Source organism: Gymnoscopelus microlampas (assembly GCF_963454915.1).
Source record: "Gymnoscopelus microlampas genome assembly, chromosome: 13".
Taxonomy (NCBI): domain Eukaryota; kingdom Metazoa; phylum Chordata; class Actinopteri; order Myctophiformes; family Myctophidae; genus Gymnoscopelus; species Gymnoscopelus microlampas.
In genome coordinates this window covers 38,631,399-38,653,015 of record NC_139950.1, presented here as the reverse complement: position 1 = coordinate 38,653,015, position 21,617 = coordinate 38,631,399, and the positions used below count along the sequence as shown (strand labels likewise).

At 43.9% G+C, this 21,617-nt stretch overlaps 1 protein-coding gene across 3 annotated transcripts in view; it reads right to left on the bottom strand.

Annotated features, from left to right (window-relative positions):
* Positions 1-21,617, bottom strand: part of ate1 (arginyltransferase 1) — a 92,958-nt gene that overhangs the window by 15,230 nt on the left and 56,111 nt on the right. The gene's annotated exons all lie outside the window — the stretch shown is intronic.

The window sequence follows — 21,617 nt, the reverse complement described above, 5'->3', positions numbered from 1 at the left end:
TAAAGAAAGAACGTAGCAGCCCAATTGTGTCTCCCTAATTAAAATCAGGTGCGAGTGGAGGAACGTGAGCAATGGGAATGGGGTGAATGAAATCAAGATTAATTTATATTTATAAAGGTCTATCTATCTATGTCATCACGAAGTACCTTTGCGTTTACAGGAAATAATTAACATTTTAATTTAAATGTGTTATGTCCTCATTGTGACTTCTTCATTTCACCACGTCTTTAACCACTTTCAACCTGGCATACCTATTGTGGGCATGTCACCATTATAGCTCACAGCGTGCTGTGATGCGGCTATTTTTGCTATTCGTCATTATGCTAAAGTGTATAGAGCTTAAGTGGTTATACATCCTGAATTGAAGGTATGTAGGTCCAGCATAGGCTGACAAGAAAAAGTTTTTAAAAAAAGAAAGAAAGAAAGATGAGTACAAGAATGTACAGAGTGAGGAAAAACAGCGAGCGACCTGGGTTGTATCACATGGCTCCAAACAAACACAAACTGACTAGATAACTAAACAAGCAGGCGCCTCCAACAGCGGGCCTGCTGCAACATCTCAACACACACATACAAACAGTATTGTGACAATACAATATGGGCCAAAACATCCTGTACAATTTCATACACACACACACACACACACACAAACACACATTCATATACACAATGAAGGTCACAGAGTGTTGACCGAGCGGTGAAAAATGTGTGGGTGTGTATGTTACTATGTCTACTAATATAGGGATAGGACCTATCCCCCAGAGAATTAATGCGAGCTGTATATTACTGTATGTATGTATAGTACAAAAAATAAAAGGACAGTAAAAATCACAATCTCAGTGAAAAATGAAAGCTATACCAGCACCCTAACCCAGGCCCCATCTGTCTGTCAGTGGGCCTGTATGGAAAGTATGCAGCCTGTTTGCACAAGCAGAATGGACCAGTCCCGCTGTATGACCCGTTTGAAAAAAATGAAAAACAGAAGGGGAGTGGAAGGTCAAATGACAGAAGCAGGGTGGGGTCCGGAGGATAAGGACTGGAGAATGGACTCGCATGCGTGTTGAACTCGCATCCAGCCACTCATAGCGGGGGTGAGTGGGCCAGTGAGTTTACCCTTAACCGAACGAATGCCTTCTAAATTAGTAGTTCTCAAACGTCATCGTAATTCAAAATTGGTCAAGATATTTCAAACATTTTGAAGATTTAAAAAAAATGTTCAAAAATAGTAGATGTACAACCTCGCCATGCGGCACGAAGTGACGCGCTGTGAGCTTGTATATCTGTAATTTTTGAAAGGCCAACGCTAAAATCTAAAATGACAGATGCTTTCCCGGTTTTAATGGGTTAATACGGGTCCATCTTTATACATTCTTTTTTGGTTAAAACCAAAAAAGGTTTTGTTAAAAAGTTAAAGCTATGTGTTCTGACAGTAATCACTGCTATAGTGTTTCTTCAGTAACAGGGTACCCCCCTCTCCAGCTCTTTAATAAACAGAAAATACATTTTCAGATGGGTTCCAATTTTGTCTGCTCATTTTTTGTTTTGTTTCATCACTTCCAATTATCCTCGTGTACACGTTACATTATTTACACTATAGCAATGGTACTATACTATTACTATGGGAATATAGGGCTATTTAACACTTGTTAAATAGTTCATTCATAATTATTACACACCTTTAAATTAATAGTGAGGATTTCACTGTGAAGGCAGGCTTTAAGTTGCTACTGCAAATGGTTGGATGGAGAGATAAGAGGGAACACTATGGGCACACACACACACACATGCTCAATGCAACCCAAAACATTCTTCTGATTTCAACACACTCTCACTCTACACTCTCACACTCCACCTCAGCTCTATGGAGTCCTTCATCACTGCAGTGAAACACACCTCCATATGCTCAACACACACACACACACACACACACATATAAGTGCCCCTACTAAGCACCTTGAATGGGCCCTGGGCACGGATGAGTGAGGGGACACAGGGAGGATGGAGTAACGGAGGGATGGAGGAGGAGGTGTAGATAGAGAGAGATGACAACATGTAAGGGCAGGCTCCTGCTTGAGCTCTTATAGCATGATGAGAACCAACTCTCTGAGAGTGTGTGTGTGTGTGTGTGTGTGTGTGTGTGTGTGTGTGTGTGTGTGTGTGTGTGTGTGTGTGTGTGTGTGTGTGTGTGTGTGTGTGTGTGTGTGTGTGTGTGTGTGTGTGTGTGTGTGTGTGTGTGTGTGTGTGTGTGTGTGTGTGTGTGTGTGTGTGTGTGTGTGTGTGTGTGTGTGTGTGTGTGTGTGTGTGTGTGTGTGTGTGTGTGTGTGTGTGTGTGTGTGTGTGTGTGTGTGTGTGTGTGTGTGTGTGTGTGTGTGTGTGTGTGTGTGTGTGTGTGTGTGTGTGTGTGTGTGTGTGTGTGTGTGTGTGTGTGTGTGTGTGTGTGTGTGTGTGTGTGTGTGTGTGTACAGGTATTACTATACTCTTGAGGTCCAAAAATTGCCAGAAATGGAGAAACGGCATTCCAGTGAGAACGCCAGACCCCACAAGAAAAACGTTTTTCCTGGTTAACAAAGATATTTTTTTTTGCTCAAATTGACTGTAAAATTACATTTGTTATGGAAAACTAACCATCCCAACGCATTGCTGTCCTCACATGCAATGTGTGTGTGCATGAAAGAGGAGCCTTGGTTCTTTTCAAAGCGTACTATTTTGCGTGTGTACGGGTCCACAGAGAAATGGCAGTAATGATGCATGCTCTCCAATGCACTCTAACCCTCTAAGACCTGAGGCCGATGCTACAAATGTCTTCTAAATCCAATTTTTTTTCTGAAAAACGTATGTTGCCATATGGTTCTCAAACCTTTTCATGTCAAAATTATATGTACTTGGCCGCGGACCCGCATCTCAAATTTTTTGTTCCAGGGACGGCCAGAAGCAAATTCGAGTTACAAATGTTCGCTTTAAAAATATATACCGTATTTAAATTCAAAGATTTGCACACATTTTCAAGTGACACAGATGCTTTCCCGGTTTCAACGGGCTAATAGAAGGGTTTGGAGGCCGACACACAAAAACAGCCTACACAACCACAATGAGACACGCAGACATGGACTCCTACCACCACTCCCACAGCAAAAAAAGGAGGGGACGCAGAAAAGAGGGGAGGAATCCACGCCAAGTAAGCGAGGACATGGCCATTAGTGGTCTGGAGAGAGGGGAAAGAGGAAAGAGAATGAGAAAAGGGAGAAGAGGAGGACTGTGGCTGGCCACTATACTCTCTCTGTTCCTGCTTCTTATTGGACAAAGCTCGCTCTCTTGTCCTCTCCCTCCCCAGCAGGGTTGGCTTGATGCCCCCCCCCTCGCCCCCACCCTCACTGTAATTCTCAACGACTTCTGCAGTCTCCTTGGCTCGCGTCTTCAAGACGTTGTTTTCCTGTTTGTTTTTTTTCGCTTCGGGCTCACTGTCATTATCCGTCTCTTCGTTTATCTAGAAGAAGCCGCTGAAAGTCGAAGAGGGAGAAGCCAATAATAGTTTCCTGGAAATGGGGGAACCTTTAACCCTTTCAATCCGGGAACGCATCCGTGTCATTTTAGATTTCTTTGGCTATTCAAAAATAGCAGATCTACAAGCTCATAGCGCGGCCGGCACTCAATGAGCTTTGTAGATCTGCTATGTTTGAAAAATCGTAAAAGTACTGTAAGTTAAACCGAACATTTGTAACTGTCAAATGTCTCAACATTTTTCTGAAAAAAACGATTGTTGCTATATCAGTGGTGCTCAAACTTTTTCTTGTCAAGGACCTCCCAAAATTATGTTTTTGGCCGCAGACCCAATCAAAATATGTTGTTCCAGGGAACCCCAGAAGCAAAGATTTGAGTTACAAATGTTTCCAAAAAAATATGTATTCAAAGATTTGCACACATGTTCAAGATCTTTTTTTAAATAGCAGATCTACAAGCTCGTAGCACGGTGCTCGGTGACGCGCTTGATGAGCTTGTAGATCTGGTATTGAATAGCCTAAAAGTACAAAATAATGTTTATAGCAAAAAATCTAAAATGACACAGTATGTGTTCCCGGTCTTAATGGGTTAAGAGAGCAACAGAGCTCACCTTACTAGCTGAGATTACCAGCGGTCTATGCTTATATAAAACAGAACCGTCTCATCAAGCATCTGCAAACTCAGCCGAGGGGGGTGGGGGGCGTAATGAGACTGTGGAAGTGAGACAGTGTGAGTGAGTATGTGTGTGTGCATGGACAGGAAACTAGGTGATATACAGTAAGGGGATGAGAGTGAGTGTGTGTGCGAAAATGCAAGTCTGTCTGGTATAGAGTTGTTTTCCGGATTGACCGAGTACCGATCCAATACCAGTGTGTAATTTAGAAATAATCTAGGACCTAGATTGTTTCTAAATTACACACTGGTATCGGTACTCGGTATTGACCGATACATAAAAAATGGTATCGGTACATCTCTAGTCTGGTCTAGAAAAGGCCCCTGTTGTACAGTACAATGTGTTTCAGGGCTTTACCCATCTTTCTACCAACTCACAAGAGATAGTCAGCAGTGGCCTCTCCACACAGGGTTTAACCCATTCAATCCGGGAATGCGTATCTGTCATTTTAGATTTCTTTTGGCTATTCATTCATTCCATTTTTTGGAAAACTCGTGAAACTTTGTGCAAATCTTTGAAAATATATTTTAAAGCGAACATTTGTAAAATATTTTGTTCCAGGGACCCCCCAGAGGCAAAGATTTGAGTTACAAAAAATATATTCAAAGATTTGCAAAAATGTTCAAGATTTAAAAAAAATAGCAGATCTACACGCTCATAGTATATCTGCTACTTTTAAATAGCCAAATAAATATAAAACGAATGAGATGCGTTCGCGGATTGAATGGGTTTAAAAAATAATAATGTTTCTCAATTCCTCATTGGCTCTCCTCTTCCTCCCTTTGAATAATGTGACGATAATCCCACACAAACCAAATCCCTTAACATCACCTCATTCCTCGCCACGCTTGCTCGGGGAGGACATAAGAGGGTGATACCAACGACTGACAACCTCGGGGGAAAATAAACAGAGACAGAATGGAGAGAGAGAATGAGCAAGGAAACAAAAAGGAGGGAAACGTTGACCGAACTGTGGCGGCCACGACTTGGCCACCACCAGAAGTGTGAAGAACGAGCAGGGAGGGAAGGGGCAAAGACAGATGGAATCACCGGGAAGGAGCGAGAGAGAGATGTAGAGAGACAGAGAGAGAGAGAGAAAGAGGGTGAGAATTAGATGCAGATGAGTGCAGGGACGGTATTTAACGTCGCCGAGACACGGCCCGGGGCGAGCTGATGGAGGCGATAGGAACAGAGGGAGTGCCAGCATGGAGAGGCCCACTTCTAGGAGAGGGGGTTATGAAGAGGTTAGGATGGGACAAGAAAGACCCATGAGCCAAGATGACTTCTTTTTTTGGGTTGATTTACGTTTCATTTCAGACACTAGTGAAGGGGTCTTCAACAGGGGGTCCGGGACGCCTAGGGGGTCCTCAGAGCTACTAGAGGGGGTCCGCCAAATCTTTGTGTGATATGATTTTTTTTTTTACATAAAGCACCCTAGAATTCCTTTTCTGAGGGGAACATTAGCCGAAAATAGCAGGCTGCGAGGCGTTGAGAGCTTGTAGATCGGCTATTTTTGGCAAAGAGGCTATAGGTGTAGAGGGAAAAAAGAGCAGACTAAGTAAAAAAAAAAAAAAAATCTGAAACACAATTTTATACAATATCGAGTAAGGGGTCCCCTCCTTCATCTCTCTCTCAGCTAGGGGGTCCCTGGCCTGAAAACGTTGAAGACCCCTGCACTAGTGTGTAGAGCATTGGTTCTCAAAGTGGGGTCCGGGGACCCCCAGGGGTCCGTGGGGGGTTCCAGGGGGTCCCCAGGGAAAGTAGTTAACATGGTGTAGAGAGGCAGGAAAAGAAGGACACAAAGACAGAGAAGAGACATGCAAGATAAGATAAGGTCAGATTTAAACATCGGCTGGGAATCTGAGGGATTTCTATGTGGTCGGTGTTTACTTTCCTCATCTTGTTACAGTTGTATGTTAGTTGTTTTTAATGACCAAGATTGTGTGTGTAAGCCAAGTGGTAAGCTCCCAGACTGGGGCAAGGATGAGATGGGAGGAAACACAAAGACGTTTACAATACTAGACCGCTGCCCTACTCGAGAACAATGCAAGTCGGGAACTACGCAAGTTATGCAATACCCGTTTTACCCCTTGTCAGAGTACTCGTTGTCCGTCTGTGTCAGTTTTAAGCCCATATATGGAGATCTCAGTATGTTTCTGTCTGTCTGCCTGCGTCCCTTCTATGCTCATACATGGAATGCCCTGATGTCATCAGTATATATGCCCATAATACTGATGACATCAGTTTAAGTCGGTCGGTCCCATACTATATGTGCATGGCCATATATGGGCATATCGGTCGGATCGGCGTTCTGGACAATCTCCTACTCGACCGTCTCAATGCGAGGCATCCCGGTCGGATGGTTCTCAAGATACATGAACTACAGACGTACAGACGGACACATGGACAGAGATTTCGCACATTTATAGTAGGATGGGTTCTGATCCTGACAGAAAGCATTCATTTGTTAAAAACCTAACTTACCATTTTGACCCTGGGCTTTGTTCATGACTGCATCTAGGGTCAGCTTTTTTATTACAATGCCAATCTTCCATAGTGCAGGTTTTCTAATGAAGTGAACCTTAACTAGAGGGCTAGGGGAAAATGCTACAATCTCATTTGACTAACAACTCCAGGGCTCATTGTAAATAATTACACAACACCACCCCCGGCCACAAGATGCAAATAAACACATACCTCACAAAACGCTGTTTAAACACGCAGTTACACAATACGCTGCAAATCTGCCATCGCTCTGTGCCCCTGGTAACAGAGAACCTCACTCCGTTTTCATCATGTACAAATCACATCCACTCACATACTAGATAACTGGGGCCCTGTTGTCAGACACAACTTTATTAGAGTCAGAGTCACAAACACATAACTGTCACCTTATTTCTTCCCCAGCCACACACCCTTCCCCCTAATTCCAACTCTCTGTGTGTGTGTGTGTGTGTGTGTGTGTGTGTGTGTGTGTGTGTGTGTGTGAGAGAGAGAGAGAGAGAGAGGGACACACACACACCCCTAAGGCTAGGAACGACGCCCCTGGCCACATACCTGTGATTTATTTGAAAAGCAATTAATCAGACACATAAATTGTGCGCTTCACTGCGGCTGAGGAATCCTCGTGAAAGACTACACCGCTACTGCCTTCTTTTTTCCTCCTTTTCCCGTCTGTCCGAGGAGGGCTACAGAGCAGTAGACACGTAGTTGTGGCGTGTACAAAGTGGCAGACAGCCTCCATCATAACATTGCGCTCAAAGTGTGCCGTGAGTATACGTGAGCGGCCTTCTGGGATTCACATGGTCTCTCCCGGTTCTATGGAGGAGGACAACTCTGGCCAATGAAGCCCTTCCTGTCTGGATTTAGACCTCAGGGAAAACCTTTTGGTGCTGAAACGAGAGCTCCTGTAGCGTCATGGCTGCAGTGTGTGGTGTCATGGTTCAAAGTGATCCCCATGTCCAGACGCTGTGCATGGGGGAGGATTGGGGGGGGGGGGGGGAGGGGCTGAGCTGGATTGGGTGTCTCTGTGACTTAAAGAGAGAGAGAGAGGGCTTCCCTGGACCCATTCCCTAACTTTACACCCACATCTGCTGCTGATTTCCTGCTCATATCTCCCGTTGAGTTTTCAGCCACCCTCCCCCAAGTCTAGGCGTGTGTGTGTGTGTGTGTGTGTGTGTGTGTGTGTGTGTGTGTGTGTGTGTGTGTGTGTGTGTGTGTGTGTGTGTGTGTGTGTGTGTGTGTGTGTGTGTGTGTGTGTGTGCATGTGAGACACTATGCAGAATTTCCAACTGGAGCCTCCATGGGTCTTGATAACAGTATCAGTACAGCTGAAATGTCTCTTGGAAAGAGCACTAAGTTATATAGTAATCTGTTGGTCAACTAAACACCTACTTCATTGCGAGACAGAGTGGCTCCAATGGTGGGGGGGGGTCTACAGAAAAGGGATGAGGTCACCATTTCTATGAAGAGGCTGGCTGTCCATGTGTGTTTGTGTCATGCAAAAGGATAAATCTTCCAAACGTAATGGCTGATACAAAAAGGGACCCATTGTACAAAGCAGGCAGCTCCCCATGGACACAATAGTGAAAAGAATATGTGCGGATTACACAGTGGTCAAGTACTCTCGCTAAAAGACCAGGACTTTTGACCCAAATAGACAAATATGTTTGCCTTGCCACGTGTTGGACATCTTTGCGGTTCATTATCCGAGTGGTGTAGACCCAAGGACAAGGTCTGAACCCAAGACGGCACACAAAGACACTTGATGTGACCCAGATCTAGCCTGGCCTAACCTGGGACGGCTCCGGCCAGCACTCTGACCCAGGGTCACATTCAGCCCAGAGTCCCGGTCAAAGACCAATAAACACGGGTCCCGATCCCGAACGTCCCCATTCACACACACCTCTCACAAAGCGCCCACCCCACCCTCGTTCTGGGACTTTTAAACACACACACACTCTCTCTCCACCAAACAAGGCTTGGGGGGGGGCAGCAAATGCTGACAGACACATGTAAACAGCACGGCTCAGACAAACACACACATGCACCTAGACAAACACTCGCTCACACTGAGAACCGGACCGGCCAGAGGGGGGACGGCACTGCTGAAAGACACATCCAAACAAACTTGGTCTCGTTCCGTCTCCCAAAATGGCACACACACACATACCGACACAAATACATATACAGACACACATTTTCACCACAATCTGCGACAATGTGTCTGTGTGTGCCTGTGTGTGTTTTTGTGTGCCCTGAACATGTCTAGAGGTCTGTGTTTTGGGGAGGGGGGTGGATTTACACTAAACGCCGCTGTTTAAATACTCGGGGGGGCCCACCGAAGGCCTTTTCACCCCACTCAACACATTACCACAAGACGACCTTCAAATAAATAAAACATCCCGGCTGGTAACTCTGCCCCCTGGGCCCCTAAGTCACCCCTCCCCCCTCCAACGGTCGGCTACGCGTCACGGCTCCAAGGATGACAGGTTAATGAGGAGAAAATATTTTTACAGGATCGCATTTCGACGGAGCCCCCAAAGAACCGAGGGCAGAGCTTTTATGGGCATCAGCTCGACTCGCAGCAGGCACTTTTATCTCCTCATCTCTTCTGGGTCTTTATGAGCGGGGCATATGCTATGCTACGCCTTCCTTACACAAGAGCACAGCTTACAGGCTTACAGCCCCGCTCTTAGTTCCTAATCTAGTCTCGAAGCTCCACCTCGAGGGTCTAAGACTGGGGGGACCGAGCCCCCCCCCACCGTTGCCCCACCGACCGTCGTGCTATGAACGAACGTCTAAATGCTTTTAGGAGTTTAAACCGGCCTCTTCTGCACGTCGTGCTTTTCCAGGGCTTTCTGGAAGCCGTGTGTTTCTTGGGCCAGAAAAGCCAAGGCCCAGCCGTTTTCAGACAGAGTGGCGCAGACACTGCAGGTTTGAAAATAAATAATTTTGAAGTTAATGGCAAGGCAAACACCTCAGGCTGGCAGCTAGATGGGCTCTGGATCTGCTCAGTGTGACACCAACTCCAAACTCTCACTTTCACCCCTGTGACACACACACACACACACACACACACACACACACACACACACACACACACACACACACACACACACACACACACACACACACACACACACACACACACACACACACCCAACCAGCCATCCCTTCCTCACTCTGTCCAGCCCCTCCAGCCAGAGTATAAGACTCAATCGCCTGACCTGACCCCTGTGAACTTTGACCCTCGCCCTGTCAGCACTCCTCCTAGGGGGGTGCCAAGCAGTGGCTGCCCCCAGACTGTAGCTGTAGCCTGTTAATGATTTGTTAAAAACACAACCGTGGCAGGACAGAGAGAAGTGGGGGGTGGGCGGGTGGGGTGAAAGCATAAAAGAGAGGAGAAATTATCAAAAACTTTAAACAAATGTTTCTGCTGAGAGGTGCACTGTTGGTGGTCTCCCGTCGAGCTAAATCAAACAACGGCCTTTCTGTCAGAAAGAGCTCCAATTTAGCACCGGGGAGGGGAGAGGGTTGGAAGGGGAGGGGGGTGTTTGAGCCTATAAATTTCACAGAGAGAGTGAAAACGGGGTTTGGTCTGGTTTGATCTCATTTTGATGGGCACGGGTTTTCTTACAAGGGCCGATTGTGGGACGGCTATGGTAGCAAAGCTACCGGGCCAGCCTAGCATACGTCTGGAAACGTATTAACCCATTCAATCCGGGAACGCATCCGTGTCATTTTTTGATTTTAGCTATAACCATTATTTTGTACTTTCAAAAAGTATAAAACTCAATATTTTACAAATGTCCGCTTTAAAAAATATATATTCAAAGATTTGCAAAAAATATTCAAGATTTTTCAAAAACAGATCTACAAGCTCGTAGCGGCGTACTTGGTGTTGGCTATGAGCTTGTATATCTGCTATTTTTGAATAGACAAAGAAATCTAAAAAATTACACGGATGCGTTCCCGGTCTTAACGGGTTAAATACTGCCTTGTCTCACCACAAAAAGGACATAGTAGAAACACAGAGCAAAAAGAAATGTGAAGTGTACTGTTTGAACATGTATCAACTGCTGTCACCACAGTCATTTCATACCACCTCCATCTGGAGCCATCATGACTCAGTGGCATCGGAGCATGCAAATATGACAATTAGAGAAATAAGATCCTTCCCTGTGTAAAAAACATACACCTCTCTCCTCAGCTCGCTTGCCAAACAGCTACTTTACACCGAAATGCGCAAAAGTGTGCCTGTAGTTCATCTTTACTAAATGAAATCATTCTATTCGGTTGAAGGCTTCTCCCTCCCTCCCTTCCCATCTCTAATCCATCTTTCATCCTAACCAGCATGGTGGCTGGATTCGTCTACAGTTGTTGAGAGAAGGCTGGGGGGAAGAGAGAGAGAGAGCGACACAGAGACGCACAGAGAGAGAGAGAGAGTTGACGCAGACACTTTATACTGCGCCTGGACCTGCAGGGTCTGTGAAGCATAAATGCTCAGGTCTACACAAACACCAGTTAACAGAAAAAACAACCTACTAAAACCTAAAAACTACAATCTGGGGATTTGCTTGAGGGAATAAAATGTTATTTTCAATGTCAATGTCTCCTAGAATATTTTAAAACAATATATCTGGTCCATCTGCATTGGTTAAAGGCGGTCTCCCTACACTTCCATTTGAGAAATCTCAACCCCAACCTATTGGACTATGTCAATGAAGTTATTTGAAGCAGATGGTGCACCCGATTGGACACTAGATGTACTGCCATCTAAATTGTAGTTTGGATATTGCCGCAATTACTTCTCTCGAAAGGGAGAGCGGGGACATAAAATTTAAGGAATGTAGCCTTGAAATAGGAGCTACAGCATGTCAATAACAACACAGCTGAATGATAATGTTATCATTGATAACACCATGAAAATACATTCACTGTACCATGGTGAGACAGGGATGTGGGGCCCCTCTGTGAGGGACTAACCTCCAGATGCCTCAAACTCATTTACTGTCACTCTTAATCTGCACAGATGTACATCCAAGTGACACGTAGAATTCTAGGTCACACACGTAAGCATAACATACATCCCAATGAGAAGAGGAAAAAAAAACGCATGCAGGGTCCTGAATGCTGTGGCTCTTAAGCTTAACATGTCACTACCTGCCACCGCATACCTGGAGGTTAACAGAGAGACAGTCAGAGAGAGAGAGAGAGAGAGAACTAGGCAGCCAGGATTCATAACATTACTACACGTTGTTACGTTAATTACTTTGATTGCTTTGGCAATATGGGTACAGTTGGTACTGTTTTTTGTGTTTGTTCTTTTTACTTACTTAGTACTATACTAAGTATTTGAAATTATTTTTTAATTTACATTCATATGTTGCACATTAGTTAATGGTGCTGTATTGCTTTGGAAAACGTATTTCTTGTTTTATGCAATAACACATTTTAATGAATTGGATTTGGAATGAACATGGAGAGAGAGAGAACTCTAACTTTGAAAGTAGTAATCAGAAAAGGACTCAACGGACAAGGAGAACAAGGCCACTGTTTGGCAAACAGTGGTCCATGGCATAAGTGGCATAATGTGGTCCAAGTAAAAAAAACAAAAAAACAAAAACAAGCATAAGATTATGTTTAAATTATTTCATCAAATTTCTTAGCAATTGTGATGGGTGCAGTGTTTGAAACAATCTTAAATTGAAATATTGACAATTAAGGGCTTGATATAATTTGTTGCGCACCGCGTCGGACACAGACAATTGCCAATTTACAAGCTCATTATGCGGTGCTTGTGGACAGGCTCTTTCGGTACCGGCACCGGTGTTGATCATAAAAATAAAATAAATAAATGACTGTGTAATGCCGTCTTATATACTAAACAATATTGTTGTGGGGATGTAGGATGGGGCCTTGAGGATTGTTCTTAACACTCTGACCGCCGGGCCCGTAGCCTACGGGCCGATAAATCCAACCGTAAAGCGCCGATCCCGTAGCCTACGGGCTGTGGTGCTTTTTCCTTTTTTTCAAAAAAAAACAAAACTTTTTTCTATTTTCGACACGGACCATTTCATTGTTAGCCTGGTAAACCCTCCCTCCGGAAATCTAATTTCCATTTGATTTCAGGAGTGAGTCTGGCATGAACGCCCATTGTGCAATATTGGCTGTGGGCTGGAGTTGGGCGGGAGTAATACCGTTGACTGACAACCCCTTCAGCCAATCAGCAGTTCATTTTTACCAACTCCAGACTATGTGACGCAACGGCCATGCCCAAATTGGTTGCATTATTGGGATACATGCGTGTCACTCCCCGCCCCTGCTGGTTCTCTAAATTTATATTTTTAAATAGGCTCTGTCATGATTAATTGACCACATATATGAAGTTAAACAACTACATTTTATCCAAACGATATCTTAATAGTAAATTCCGTGCCTCAAAAAAGAAGTTTGAGACCGTTTTAAAAACAAAAGTAAGAAGTGAAGGCACTCGCAGAACAACAATGGCTGCCGTTCGTCTTTTTTCGGCGTCACTCAGGCTGCACTCTGCTTCATTCGGGCTCACTCGAACTCGCCACCTGATTGGCCAACGTAAGCTGTCAATAACAGAACGATGAGCGACGACGCTGATAGGCTCGTCAGTTTGGCGTACAGAGCCAATATTGCAGAATGGGCGTTCATGCCAGACTCACTCCTGAAATCAAATGGAAATGAGATTTCCGGAGGGAGGGTTTACCAGGCTATTTCATAGTAACACCACCGGAAACAGAATTAGTACATGGATGCCCCGTTTGACACGTGGTCTTCACTGCTCGAACCAGGCAGATGTCCGCGATGTATACAAACAGTGCACAACTCAATCTTACGGATTTTAACAAGGTCTATGGCGACGTGAAAAAAACAAAAAACAACAATAAAACGTTGCCACTGGTGAGTACATTATGAGATTAACCTCTGGCGGTCAATGTGTTAATATGCTAGTGGTCCAGAGAACCACTGAACAGGGCAACCAGACATATATCCACAATCCTGTTTTGTTTATGTGCAGGTGTATGTATGTATGGTATGTACTTTATGTGTCTAGAGGAAATGGGGCCTGATGGACATGTCTGCACCATGAGGCACTATGTCATGTCAAATTTATGTCATGGGAATGAAGCTTATGGTGACAGGGAAGCCCTCAGGCCATGACAGATTTAATGCAGCCATTAGCGTAGCATAAAATGACTGCACACGCCAGGCTACACGCTTACTTACGCTCGTGTATAGCGATTGTTCACGATTGCACAATACAGGAATATTTGCAATAGCCCCCACGTTTACATAAGATTATCAAATAAATGGGAATACAAATATTATATAGATATATATATATATATTATATAGAGTGGAAAAACATGATTATATATTGTAATGTTAAATTTAATATTTGTGTGAGTAATTGAAAAATTGTTAAGATAAGTCATCATCAAAATATCTGGGGATATAATCATGATTCTCTTCATTCAAACATCATTCAACTACATCCGTGGTTCTCAAAGTGGGGTTCCTTGAGGAGGTTTCAAATGGACCATTACAGGTCCATTTTGTACACTCTCAAAGTTATGGGTGTCCTTGAAATTAAAACGTTTCAGGACCACTGCCCTACGTAGACTATAGGGCATTATCAACGGGTGGCTTAATTGTATTCCGCTCACTGGCTCAAACATTAAGGAATGGATTCAGACCTTGTTTTGAACTTTAAGCCCCAGCCCATGCAGAGAACTGATGGCTGTTGCTATAGAGAGATGACTTGATCTCAAGACAGTGTTTGTGTGTTTGTGTGCGCTAGGAGGAGCTGGGCCTGAATGGGAACGGAGGTGCAGCTGCCGCAAAGCAGCTCCTTAAAAGTCAGTGAAGTACCGCTGAGCAACGAATAAATCCTTTTCATCTTTGCCTCCTTTTCTCATTTGGCACACATTTCGTCACTCCTCTTTTTTGCTCCCCATCTGTCCCCTTCCTCCTCCTTTCACTGGTTTCGCTCGCTCCTTCTTTCTTCCTCTCTGTGGAAACTTTAATGGTTTCCTGGGCTCGGCTCGAGACATTCTTTCACTGCGAACAATAATAACAAGAGTAAGAACCACTTTATGTAACTCTCTCGTCCCCCCCTCACCAATGAGCACCGAGTGTGTGTGTGTGTGTGTGTGTGTGTGTGTGTGTGTGTGTGTGTGTGTGCGCTTGAGCGTGTGCGCGCTTAAAAACAAGTGTTGGCTCTGTTGAGACCAAGTACTGCAGACTACTAACCAATTTCAACATGGCGTCCCTATTTTGGGAACATTTTGTGTGAAAATGACAGCAAAAACAGCAGATATTAAAAGCTCATAAAACGTCGCAATGTGCCAGGTTGTGAGCTTGTAGATTGTCTGGTAGCCAGGTAAGTGACCTCTTAGTTTATTATCATCAAAGGTCTGCCTACCGAGTCATTAACAATTACATTCAGGCAGATACACACAAACCTCTATAAAGAAATGGAAAAGTACCGCCACACGGCATGGTATTTCAAGCCCCTGCTATGCAAAATAAAACTAGTGGAAAATTATCAAACAAAAGCTAAATGAAAAGGCGAGTGTATTGTGCAAGTATTTGGCACTAAACGGAATGAGTTGTTATGATGGAAAGTGGAAGAAAATCTGAGGGAAGAGAGTGAATCCGATTGTTTGTTTTTAAAAGATAAATATGCAAATCAGGGCAAATGCTAGTCCAACCCTGAACTACGCCAATTCAACAAACTGCACTTTCAACCAGATATGTTGCAAGACCGTTTAGTGTTGCCAGAATATCACTGTAGCATGCAGCATGGGGCTCGCCTCACTCTTCCTGAGAGGCCCCAGGATACATGGGTTCGTTTTGGCTAGTGGACTGGGGCTCATTCCACAGGCTGCAATACATCCCTGCACCACTAGATGTACTCTTTCAGAGCTCACTGTGGAGTCACACCTCCAATCTACAAGGCAATTTCATAATTTAACCAAAAACCATATTATATGAACTATGGTAATGTAATGTGTTTCAGGTCAGTACAGTACTCCATTCAGATGGCATTAAGTTACCCTTGAGATCTCATTTTGAGAGAGAGAGAGAGAGAGCGAGTAGCAGAAGGACCAGGACCTTTGGTCATTTAGCCTCCTATAGCTTCACCTTATGTTCTCTGCAGCCTAACATCAGACAGCCACGGTGAACGGCGGAGGGAGGGCCAAGAGATCGGGGACCAGAGCCAGGGGCAGGATGTCACGTCTAGCCCCGACACCCACCGGCCAACCAGGCAGGCAGCAAGGCTCTGTGGGACACCCCGTCCCAGATCGGAGGACAAAGGAGAGGGTCTGACACTACCCAGGCAGCCCCCTGCTTCCTGGCTGGACTCCAGGCCTTCAGGACCCTTCACGGCGAATGTCCAGGCTCTGGACATGGGCCTGTGGGGTTTACACCACCGCATATGGAGCGGTTCCACTGGACACACTGAGGTGTGACTTGGGAGGCAGAACCCTTTCCCCCCTCATAAAAAGAGCACTGAGGTGTACCACTGGATGGACGACCAGCTAAGAGATATGGGCACCTAGCTGTAGCTTCACAAATTAATATAGCACTCACACACACACACACACACACACACACACACACACACACACACACACACACACACACACACACACACACACACACACACACACACACACACACACACACACACACACACACACACACACGACACTCAAGTATCTCTATTTTTGTATTCTCTTGTACTTTTTTATTCTTCTTCTGTGTGTTATTCTTTTGTATTTTTGTATTCTCTATGTCAGTTGTTCTCAAAGTGGGGTCTGAGGACCCCCAGGGGTCCTTGGGGGGGTTCCGAGGGGTCCCCAGCAAAAGTAGTTAACATAGCATCGCAATCATTTTAACCACTTCATCCATTTATATGTTGGCTATTCAAAAATAGCAGATCTACAGGCTCAAAGCGCGTCACTTCGTGCCGTGCTGCAAGCTTGTACATCTGTAATTTCATATTTTTTTTTAATATCTAAAAATGTTTGGAAAATACTGACACTGGCACAAAACCTTTTCAGATGTCCATGGGCAAATTACATATCAATTTGGGGGTCCTTGGCATGAAAAAGTTTGAGAACCACTGCTCTAGAGTCTATATGTAAACTAGTTGTGCTACATAAAGCCTTTCTATAATGCTGCCTTGTCCAAATGTGCTAAGAAAATCCCCTTAAGTGCATCGCTATAGTTTCTGAGGGTCAGTGGGGATTGTAAGGAATTCTGAGATTCTAAGATTCCTCAGAGAAAGGAAATTACAAGTCATACTGTGCAACATTCAGGTAGTCTTTTTGTCGACACCTGTGGTCTGTTATGTTCTGTGGTACTGTATGTTATGTGGTATGTTCTGATAGAAAGAGTAGTCTCACAAATGCTTCCGTCATACAGTCGGATGCATTGACAATGATCAAGCGATAAAAATGTATCCGAATATGAATCAAAACCATCTAAACAAATATAGCTTCGCATAAATGGAAATTAAAAAAATGTAATGTAAAGGTATTTTCGTGAACGGAAATGACGAACAGATCAGATTTTGGGAGGTGTAGTTCCAGACTCTATAGCATTCGGAGATTGTGGAATAGTTGTCTGGCTACGCGAGACTTATAGAAGAGTTTGAAACAAAACCACAGTTTACATTGGTGTTTATAATTTGGGGTCTCTAGTGGGCCTACTAACAAAAAATATTTGACAACCCAGTAATTTTTTGTGGGATGGATAGTTCAGAAAATATGTAATATAGCAAGCCATTTTGATTTGCCTTCCCTGTCATACAGGAATGCAAATGGGACTCATTAATACTACACCCCCCCCCTTCTTAATATCTCAACCAACCATTTTCTATCCCACACAATTCCGGGTAATTGTCCTGCTTTCAGGGACAGTTTAAACGCATTGGTCATATTTCAAGCAACACAAAAAATATATAACAATGAGAAATATGGATAAACATACAGGTTCCCAACTTGACTGCTTTAGTATATTATTTGGCAGCATCAATACGTATTAAAGCAAAAGGAAGCCATTTACAGTATTATAAATCAACATTGGAATGAACATGAATAAAATGCACATATAGCTGTGAGCCTGCGACGAATATGAAATATCAATTCATTGCCTGTGATCTGTGTACTGAGAAGAACAGCGTCATGGAGGAGATATTTTTCATCGCATAAACAAATGAAATTCAATAAAGCAAGTAATTCTGCGTTTTCAAAATCATTCTATTAAACCGACAGATTGCATATTGGCTGTTGGTGCACAGTGCGCAACGTGAGCGTTCTGTAATCCTACTAATTCCTCAAGCTGGAAAACATTTTAGCATGTTTTTTATGCATAATAACCCGCATGAGACAATGGTTAGATGTTTGTATCCAACAAAACTGTTGTGCTTCATGACGTACAGAGAATATTGAAAGCATAATATCCATAATGGTTTCTCCATCATAAAAGATTTACCGAATAGATAGAATATTTTTCATAATATACTTTTTAAATTGAGAAACATGGAACAAAACAAAGAAAAAACTATTTCAGCACGACAACATCATAATAGTGATACAATAAACAAGGAATTGAGCATCACCAAGAATAAACAAGCCATATTTTCTCTTTTTTTCAACACAAATACACAAATCACCACCACCATCAATGCAAAAAAATAAATGCACAAAAAAAATAAATGCACATCATGCACGCAGATGATCTCACATTCAAAGGGCAGACCGCTCCAAGTAAGACAAAAATGACCGCCAATTCTCATAAAACGTATCCAGCCTCCCACGTGTATGTCTGGTAAAGAGAGTAGAATCTGATTGAACTCTGGAGAACGGGGAACCCTCAGATGGGACTCCAAATAGAGCTGTAATAGGACAGGGGTCAAAAACGATGTCAAAAACCTCAGAGAAACACATACAAATGTGTCCCTCCAAGTGTTTTCAGCTAACAACTTGTTTCAAGGACCTTAAAAAAATTTGCATTTCTAAAAGTTGTAAAACAATTTGATCTTTAAGAGTTCTCTTGGGATTCAAGTCAGCCTGCAGTAATGAACATGGTGTTATGGGCTCCAATTGACAATCACAGACAGATGGGTACAATGACCAGAATGAAGAAGTGGCATGGAGATTCAAATTAGAAAGAAAAAGCAAGAAGGAAAGAATGGAAGGAGATAAGAGCAATGCTGGAGGTTCTGAGGTGTCCAGCAATGGGACGGACCTCCAGAAACCAGGGAGCTTCCAGCGAAGACAACAACAACAGCAGCAGCAGGACAGAGACAGGGCCTCCCCCAAGGCTCCATCTTGGGGACCTTGAACAATTCCTCAGTATGTCTGTGCATTAATGAGCTACTTGGTCATATGCAAATCGGGCCATGTAATGGGACACTGTGTGTGTTTAGAGTGTGTGTGTGTATGTGTGAGAGCAAGTGCTAGTCTGTGGGAGAACGTGTGCGCAAAAGGTGGGAACTGGGCAACCTTCTCACCCTTGCTCAGCACCCCACCCCTGCGAGGGAGAGATAGGAAGAGGTAAGCTAAATAAGGACATTGTGAATAAGGCGCCCGCGCGCACACGCAAATATGGGAGGAGGGGGCAAATTCCCCTGCAGGGGGGCTAGGAGCTGTGGTAACGGCATGATTAAGATTTTACACACACACACACACACACACACACACACACACACATAGAGAAAGGGGGCATACCAAAACACACACAAATAGAGAAATACCAAAACCTGAAATATGCGGGGGAAGGGTAAAAGAAAGGCAGATGTGGCACTTTGCCATAATCCCCAACAAGACATCAGTCTCCCATGGACAGGGACATGCTTTGGGGAATAGCTGAATGAAATAACAGAAATGAAAGCATCATTGTGGGAATAGAGGAATTAAGAGGATGAATGAGAGAAAGAAATGGATGAATGGGCGATTCTTGGCTCACCTAATGGACTTGGATGAGGTTTACGTACTTTCACCAGCTTCCACAAAAACTATACATTCTCGGACAGCGTTTGAGGTGAATGTAGTGTCTGCGTGAGAGTTGGTTGTGTGTGTCACATTTTCTCTCTCGATCCAAGTCTGATGCTGCGCTCGTAGATCAGCACTGCGTTAATCTGTTTGTTTGTGCGAGTGCGCAGCATGTACAGTATGTGTATGTGCACATCTCGGTCACACTCCTTCTTAGGGCTGGGCGATATGACTTCAAATCAATATGATTTGAAGTCAAGATTATTTCAAACTTTTGCCTTGATTACGATTAATCAAGGCGTTGTGAGCTTGTAGATCTGATTTTTGCTATTTTTGTACACCACCATGTAAAAAGAAGTACAATACAGGGTTAAGTGGTTAACGAAACTAATCGATTATAAAAACAGATCTATATATTCTTTTTCATGTTGATTTGTTCTAATCTATTAGATTAGAAATAAAAAATATACCTGCTTCTCAATTACTCAATTAATCTACATGGGCACGATTAAGTCGGTTATTGGTTCAAAATATCGGTTTCGATATATTTTCGGTTAATTGCTCAGCCCTCCTTATGTTGCTGAGTTACAGTGGCTGTCTCCAATGTGACCTCTCTCTCAACCGATAATGTCTCCAGCAGCCCTGTCTGCCCCCCCTCTCTCTCTCTCTCTCTCTCTCTCTCTCCGTCTACACTGGGTTCAGTCCATCAAATCTATTTACATTCTTCCTCGCTTCCATCCCTCCTTCCCTCAGGTTTTTACTGCGGATGAATCAGCTGTTCAGGTCTAATAGCTTTTCCGTGTGTGTGGTGTGTGTGTGTGTGTGTGTGTGTCTGTCTTGTGCATGTATGAGTCAGTCACCACGCTGTGCCTGTCAGGTGTTTGTGCACATGCATGTATGCACATCTCCGTATGGCACACGCGTGTGCAGATATGTTTCCGCAGCTTTCGTACCATACTGCCGCAGTCAGATGGCTTTACCATTTAATGTCTCAGAGCACGTACACGATGTCGTGTTCATATTCTCAGTGGGGCTTCTAACCCACAACCATGTGCGATACCTCTTGTCTTTGGAGAACTGCAACACATATGCTACCACATCAGAGAGGTTATGCAATGGATGTTGTAAGGAACACAACATCCAGCTAACAGTCATTGCAGCGTCCACCGCATTGATCTTCCACTGTTATGCCTTTACTGCAGAAACAAGTGGACACTATTTGGACTGAAATGTTGTAAAAAATAATTAAAAAAGGGAACATTAGAACATAAGAACATAAATCTTGCATCAAAAAGCGAATTGACGAAAGGAATGGATCATAAGCACTGCAGGATGTGACCGGCCACTGGCCACTTCTAAAAAGAGGCTTTGCTGCTATGGGTTAGCGGGCTGAGAATTCTGAAGAGCACAGCGCTAAACTCTTCAGCTTCTGGACTTAAAGCAGCCGCCAGAGTCCACGCGGCAATGAAGGGGAAAATGAAAAGAAAGAAAAGAAAGAAAGAAAGAAAAGAAAAACAACAACATAAGGAGAGCGGGACAGAGATATCAAGACCGAAAATGTCTGAGATTGAGAGAGAGAGAGAGAGAGAGAAAGGAGGAGTGACAAATTAGAGGATGAGAGGGAGAGAAAGAGAGCTCACGCGCTCTCCCTGTTGAGGCCCTTGCACCTAGAATAACATGAGGGTGAAAGGGAAAAGGGGGGAGGTGGGGGGAGGGGGCATAGGCACACAGTGAAATCCTGTGTTAATTTAGCCTTACGGGTGAGTTTTTACACGCTCCAAGTTAAATTAACACTGAGGATTTTGACTGTCAGGCAACAGAGACAGTTGAAGCCTCTCAGAAAAAGATTGTGGTCCCTTACCCAAGGTACGGTACAAGACGAATAAACCCCCGTGGCCACAGAC